This window comes from Microtus pennsylvanicus, chromosome 9, assembly GCF_037038515.1.
Source record: "Microtus pennsylvanicus isolate mMicPen1 chromosome 9, mMicPen1.hap1, whole genome shotgun sequence".
In the NCBI taxonomy this organism is placed as follows: Eukaryota; Metazoa; Chordata; class Mammalia; order Rodentia; family Cricetidae; genus Microtus; species Microtus pennsylvanicus.
The window spans coordinates 104111683-104119422 of record NC_134587.1 but is presented as its reverse complement, the minus strand read 5'-3'; the positions used below and the strand labels follow the sequence as shown (position 1 = coordinate 104119422).

At 42.8% G+C, this 7740-nt stretch overlaps 1 pseudogene; it reads right to left on the bottom strand.

The window, feature by feature from the left end:
• Window positions 1-699: 699 nt before the first annotated feature.
• On the bottom strand, window positions 700-1242 carry LOC142857057 (3-hydroxyacyl-CoA dehydrogenase type-2 pseudogene; annotated as a pseudogene).
• Window positions 1243-7740: the final 6498 nt, after the last annotated feature.

The following is a 7740-nucleotide window of genomic DNA, read 5'->3' as shown; positions in this document are numbered from 1 at the left end:
ACGTTTCATATGCACTTCCAATGGTGGTAAAATGTCCATAAAAAAAGAGATGTGGTATCCATTTTTTTTTTTAACTTTGAGAATTTATCAGGCACAGAGAGTGACTGGAGCAAAGTCACAAAATAGCTGTTAGGTTTCCTTTTAAATGAAAAGTATCTGGTGAGTTTTCCACTTTTGCCTTTTAAGGCTGCGTGCCAACTATGCCAATGACCCCAACCAACCAGCTGACCCATCCATTCAAGAATGGGTCCTCCCAAACACGACTGGCAAAAAGAAAAAAAAAAGTCAATGAAATGATTCATAATGATATTCTGCTATTGTCGTAGATTGGTGCATAGCCCAACATCCATCAGAGAGGCTTCACTGAGCAACTGATGGAAACAGATGCAGAGACCCACAGTCAAACATTGGGCCGAGCTAGGAGGATTCTAAGGAGGAGGAAGGATTGTGGGAGCCATGAGAAAATCCAAGGTAACTAACCTGGGCTCACAGGGGCTCATAGAGACTGAACTGACAGCCAGGAACCTGCGTAGGACTGAGCTCAGCATAGAAGTTACCGTACTGTACCTAGGTCTTGTGGGACGTCCAACAGGTGACAACAGGGGCTGTTTCTGATTCTGTTGCCAGCTTCTGGGACCCTTTCTTTTTACCAGATTGCCTCATGCAGCCTCAATAGAAGAGGAAGAGCCTAGTCTCACTTCAACTTGATATACCTTGGCTGGCTGATATCCATGGGAGGCCCATCTGTATCTGAAGAGGAGGAGTGGATAGAGGGCCATCAAAGGTAGACACATTGGCAATCTTAATGATATCTCCAGGTTGGCTCCCCTGGTCTGGTTCATCCTGGCTCATCTCACCAGCCACCAGACAGATCACATTGAAAGTGCCTATGAGCTTCACATTCAGAACCCCCTGGAAGTCGTTCAAGGTGTGGACCAGCTCTTCTTTCAGTTATGCACCTTAATGGCTGTTGAAATACCTGCACAGTCGACAGCCACATCTACAAGCCCAGACTTCCTTTGCTGGAGTCAAAGCTGCTTGTACATCCTTCTCAGAGTTCACCTTGGCTGGGGCAAACAGACCTCTCTCCTAACTTCATGGCTTGGGCCTCACCCCCAAGTTGGGCCAAGCACAACTGTGGCTGCTTGTCTCAGCAGTCTTCAGCTGTAGCCAGCCATTGCCTGAAGCACCCTCAGTTGTTACTGCGACAAGGTCCTTCACACTCTGACACTCCGCAGCCATCTTGCATCTGTTTGATCCATTTTTGTTATGAAGAGTTCGTTGGCACTGAATGCATTCACATTGTTTTGCAGTTTATTAGCATGGTCATCTCTGCATATTTTTCATCTCTAAATACTGAAACTTCAACCTCATTGATCAACCACTCCCAATTCCTGATGATTCAGGAAGATCCAGGGTCAGGGAGAGATCCTGACTCAAAAAATAAGGCAAAGCGTGGTAGAGAAAGATACCAGATATTAACCTCCGGGCTACGCACAAACATACACATACATACACACCCAGACACACAAGACACACAAATGCATACATAAACACAGATATGCATACATACACACACATATACACATTCACACATGCATACATAGACATAAACACACATACATACACAAACACACTGACACGCATACATTCACATACACACACATATATACACATACATACAAATAACACAAATACACATATATGATACATATGCGCTCATATACACATACATATATAAATACACATATATACACACATACATATACATAAACACACATGCATGCATGCATACACATACACATTCATACATACACACATACATACACATGTACAAAAATGCACGCATACGCATAATACATATACAAATACATACACATATGTATACACACACAGTTTCAGAAGAGTAAAGTTCAATATAAGTTGGATTTGGTATACATGAACAACAGAATGAGAACACTGGAATACAAAGGCTGGAAGTTACTTTGTTTTGGGACTCTTAAGACCATTCTGGCTGGTCTGGAACTCACTGTGCAGACCAGACTGGTGTCGAACTTGAATGAATCCTAGTGCTACACCTTCTTGGTGCTGGCTTTATAGGCATGTGCCAATATGCCTGGCTACAGGAATCACTTTTAAGGCATCACTAGAAATGGGGACCAGTTAGTTACCAAATAATACACAGAAGTAAAAGGTTATGCTTTGGAGACTGGCATGAAGTAGAGACTGTGTAGACTGAGTCTAAGAATAAGCATGGTAGACCCAAAAGCAATATAGCAATATTAATAGAATTAGATCCCCATTTCCTCAGAGCAGACAAATGAGACCTGGCAGGTGAGAAGAACATCTTTAAAAGGCCTCAGGGGATTCAGGAAAGGACTTTTTGGAAGAGAGACAGCTAACAGGGGAAAGACAGAATTAGCATCATCAGAGCACTTCCTCCACAGGATGACAATTCTAAAGCTACCAGCAAAAGTTTGAGGGGCTTCAGATTTACTTAGCTGTAGTTTGGCCTTTGGTACCCCTTCTGAAGAGACACAAGAAGTTCTAGATTGGATCACAGTTCCAAATAGGGTTGTCTTACATCTCACTTATGCCTTTTATGAAAACTAGGGTTTTATTGAGTACAGGGAAACCCAGATACTACTCTCTGAACTTTGAGGGCCATTGGAATGCTCAACAAAACCTAATAAAGCCACCTCTTGTCCTACTTTTATTTATGTTGACGTGGCAGACACCCACGACAAAAAGTAACATAAGGAGTAAAAAGCTTTTATTTGGCCTGTGATTTCAGGTTACCGTCCGTCATTTCAGGGAAGTCTAGTCAGGCACTCAAGCAGCGAGTCCCACCACAGCCACACGCAAGAGCAGAGACTGCACTCACACTTGCTTGTTCTCAGCTAGCTTGTTCATCTTTTACACTCTTCAGGAAACCCTGCCTAGATAATTCTGACACTCACAGTGGGCTGAGTCTTCTATATCAATTAAAAATCAAGACAATAGGTCACAGACATGCCTCAGGTCCAGATAATTTCTAGCTAAGACCCTCTTCTGAAACAAGGTTGAGGTTGTGCTAGCTTGTCATTTAAAACGAGCTAGCATGCTTCCAGATGATGCGGCATTGATCATTTCGATTGTCTGCAGATTTTTTTGGACCACCAGGTTTCCTAACTGGACTGGGTCATGAGAACTGTGGTAATCTCAATTGTCTGGTTTCCTAACTGGACTGGGTCATGATATCTCTGGTCTCTTGATTGTCTGTAGATCTTCTGGATCACCAGGTTTCCCAAATGGACTGGTTCATAATAACTCTTGTCTCTCAGTTGTCTGTAGGTCTTCTGGACCACCAGGTTTCCTAACTGGACTGGGTCATAATAACTCTGGTTTTGAGACTTGGTGGAATTTTGTACAAGGCTAGTTGGCCTTGTCCTAGATTGTGTGGCACACTGGAGCCCGAGTTTTAGAATCAGGGAGGAGATCAGAGCTTAAAAATGGTTATCCAGGCTGGAGAGATGGCTCAGCAGCTAAGAACACTGATGGCTCTTTTATCGAGACTGGGTACTAAGTTCCATCACTGACGTAGTTCACAACAATCTATAATTCCAGTTCCAGAAGATCATACACCCTCGGCAGGCACCAGGCATGTGTGTATATACATGCAGACAAAACCGTCTTATACATAAAATAAATACATACATATATTGCAAACGATCTCCCAGATGTCATTTCATAAGAATTTAGCTCAGAGTTAGGAACTACCCAACTGTCTATATCTTAGTAAGGCTACTGGTAACAAGTTAGCCATAGTTCTGCGGTCTCTTGGCAGAGTTTAGCTGAGGTCCCCTTAGAATTAATTCAGTCTATCTACTTTTCCTGATGGTCATGTTCTTCAGGCTGAGTGTAAATAGTAGTCAATTCTCAGTGCAGAGACTACCAGATGTGTTTCTTTAGAGATGAGGGCCAGCCTACTGTTATAGAGTAATAAGAGTTCAAGTCAACCTTATTCTCAGAGTAACTTCTAGAAGATTTTAGCCTGCAACTGGCCCTTTTTAATGATAGTGTGGAAGGCTCCAACCACACCTTAAAGGTCAATCAACATTAGCAGATGTTAGAATCCTTGAAAAGGAGGGCCCTGGGTAAGGTCTGCTTACCAGTTCTCTTCTGGGTGTGTTCACCTTGGTCATGCTGGCCATAGCAGAAGAGATGCCCTGATTGGTACCCTTCTGATGCTGAATGACTCTCTATATCACCATAACCTCCTCATCCCATGGGCATTCTTCCTATCAATTGATAGCATCTCTCCTTAGCTGGCAAGACTCACCAGTCCCTCTAAATGATCTTCCACTGGATAGACCATGATAACATAAACACTTCTTTCCTTTCTGGCTTAGTTTTGACTTAATCTTACCGGGGCAGTCTGTATCACCTCCTGCCTCATTTATATGGATTTTATAGAAAACTGTTTTTCTCATTTTTATGACAATGTACCTGACAAATGTGACTTAAGCAAGGAGAGATTTGCGGTGATATTTGTGATCTAACAAATAAAGCTTGCCTGAAGATCAGAGTGTGGAACTAGCCAATAGGTAGCCATAGAGAACAGACAATGGTGGCACACACTTTTAATCCTAGCACATTTAATTCCAGAGGCAGAGGCAGATGGATCTCTGTGAGTTCAAGACTACCTTGCACTACAAGAGATTGATTCAGTTTAAAAGAGAAACAGAGCCAGACAGTGATGGCTCACACCTTTAATTTCAGCACTTGGGAGTACCAGTACCAGAAAGGTGGAGACAGAAAGGGATATGGCTGCATGGGGAAGAATATAAGGTGGGAGGAGACAGGAACTCACCATGCTCAGTCTGGGATTTGGTAGAGGTAAGAACTAGTGGCTGGCAGCTCTGCTCTGATCTATCAACATTCACCCTATATCTGACTTGGGGTTTTTATTAGTAAGACCAGTTAGAATTCACACTACAGAGGGGCTAGCCCATGATGGAAGGCATGGTGGTGAGAGTTTGAGGCATCTGGTTGGATTTTGTCTACAGCCAGAAGGCACAGAGAGAATGCAACTAGCTAGCTGTTTTTCTTCTTTTTATTCAGTCTGAGATCCTAGCCCATTTAATAGCATTGTTCATATTTAGGTGACTCTTCCCTCTTTGATTAACACATACCCGGAGAATGGTCTCCTAGGAGAGTCTAGAACCTTTCAAGTTGACACTCAGTATTAACCATCACAGTTCTGAAGACCGTGGGGCCGATGCCTAAGAATCTTATAGGAAGAATGCATGTAGCCTTGACCTCCTTATCCACTAATATATATATATATATATATATATATATATATATATATATATATATATATATATATAAGATTCTTTTGTTGTTGTTGTTGTCATCGATGGTGAACCAGATCTAACTCTTATGAATAGAATAGATTCAGCAGTATTTTTGTGGTGAGAAGCATTCTTTCCTTCCAGATTGCAGCATGAGCATGTCTCACTAGAAAGGCAGGGGTAACATGATGGTTTCTCTTCCCTTATCAGTCATGTGAGATGGAGTGCCAGGTGGTACTCATCTATCACCCTGTTTGAATCCAATGATGACACAGTTTATTCTTCTTTTGCCATCTACAATAAAAGCATTTCTTTTAGTAAGCCACAAGAGAAAGGAGTTGTTTGGAGCTGATCTTGAAGATGAAGCCCGTTGAGATATATCTGCTCTGTTGTTTCTGTGCACAAACGGAAAAGGAGGTTCCTTGAGCAGTAGTAGACAGAAGTACATTAAGGCTTCTTACTCGGTATTCCTACCAGTAATTCCTGAAACCTGGTGAATCCTTCTCCTGGCTTCCTCTGATGTCCCTTTACCCTAACCTGCCTGAACTTGAGTGTGGTCTTCTAGACCTTGGCCTGAACACTGTTAGCTTTCTGACCTAAGGGTGCAATGGCTGCCACAACTCAGAGATGTCTAGATTGTCTCTGAACAACAGTCTCAGATATTTTAGAGAAGCAGGTCACCAGCCTTGAAATATCTCCCAGCCCTTGGAGGACTCCAAGACCAAGCTACAGAAATACAAAAAGAGGCTCCAAAGCTGCTCTGTAGCAGAGCCATCTCTTATCTGGTAAAGACCTGGTGCTGTGGCTCTAGACCTGTGGGTACGTGAATGCTTCCTTTCAAGGTCTGGCGTACAGGCTTTGTAGTCACTATGGACTGGAGATCCAGCTCCTGCAGAGGAAATTTCCTTCATCAGAGAATATGCTGAGCCACTGCTCATTTGGAAGGGAGAGGTGTTCAGTGTGACCTTACTTCTTCCTGAAGTGCTATTTCCTGGCATGAGTATGTACTACAGGTAGTGGGCTTTTAGCTAGGTAATTTGAGTCTTGTTGGAGATCTCCAACACCCTCTATCTGCCTAAACTCAGAGAACCTGGACAGTGCTTTTTCTGAGGAGACTTTCTACATATTGCAATATAATCTACATGTGAGATAGAGCAAATTTACTGACTTAAAGCTCTCTGAGTTCCTAATCACAGCATAGTTTTACAGGTAGGAGCTACATCTAAATCCTGGTAGAAGGACTGTCCAAATGTACTGCTGAATAATACAAGAAACCGAATCCATCCATTCAAACACAGAACAGGTCTGAAACAGCCAAACCCTTGCTTTGACCACAACAGTACACTGACTCAGCTGATGAACTATTCTATTCTAACTATTCTAACACTGAGATATACTATTCTCGGTGTGATTTATACAGAAGGAATAGCAATATTGGAAGGAGCCTGGAAAGGGTTAATTAGACCATATCTTAACACATCCTGTATCTCTTACAGGCTTTCATTCTAGTCTAGGTTCAGTTTTCTGGTGATGGTAGAGAGGAGACCTCCTGGAGTTAGCTGGATTTGTATTGGCTTTATTTGATTATCTCCGCTTCCCAAGGACTTACATTTGAACTGCCTTAAACACTGGATCTGGCTCTGTAATTTTGGTCTATGTATATTTGCATATTTATTACTATATTTTATTTTTGCACATTGAATAGCAGTAGTCAACCTGGTCAGCTGTCTCCAGAGATAATGTCTGAGGGAGTCCTCTTTCAAAGAAGAGTTGGGAACTTCAGAATGACTAAAAATTGCTAAGTTATTAACTGATTTCCTCATGTACAAGACAGGTACGAGGTGAATCGTTTCAGCTGAGACTTTCCATTGACTCTGACAACCATGCAGGATTTGGAGACATAACCACGGTAATAGGCTATAGCTGAGCTCAGGCCTCAGTCCTGGGAGGAACACGGCATCTTTCCACATCACCTGGTCCCCTCTTCCAGGGTAGATAATTTTTATGAGGGGGCAGTAGAATGCCCTCAACAGCTTCAATCAGGCATGGCCAGCACATGCCTGTTAGTGACTGATTCTGGCTCCCTTTTGGGGAATTGGGAGCAGTCATGCTTCCAACATTCCCTTTGCTTATTAATAGAACATCTCATATCCACAGAACACCACATAGCAATGGCATTGTGGGCAGTAGCCACTTTCGAGGGTAGGAAGAGTCCTTCATACTCCAGCGTCCTTCTTTGCAAAGAAGGCAGGCAACCCTATCAGCCCTAGTTGTCTTTGAGGAAGCAAGCCTTCTTGGATGTTTTGAGGTGGTGTGCTTTTCCAGCAACCAAAAGCCTGACATGTTCCACCGTGTCTCTGTCTCACCTCTTCAGCCTGGCTATGGGATTAACAAAGAAGGGCAC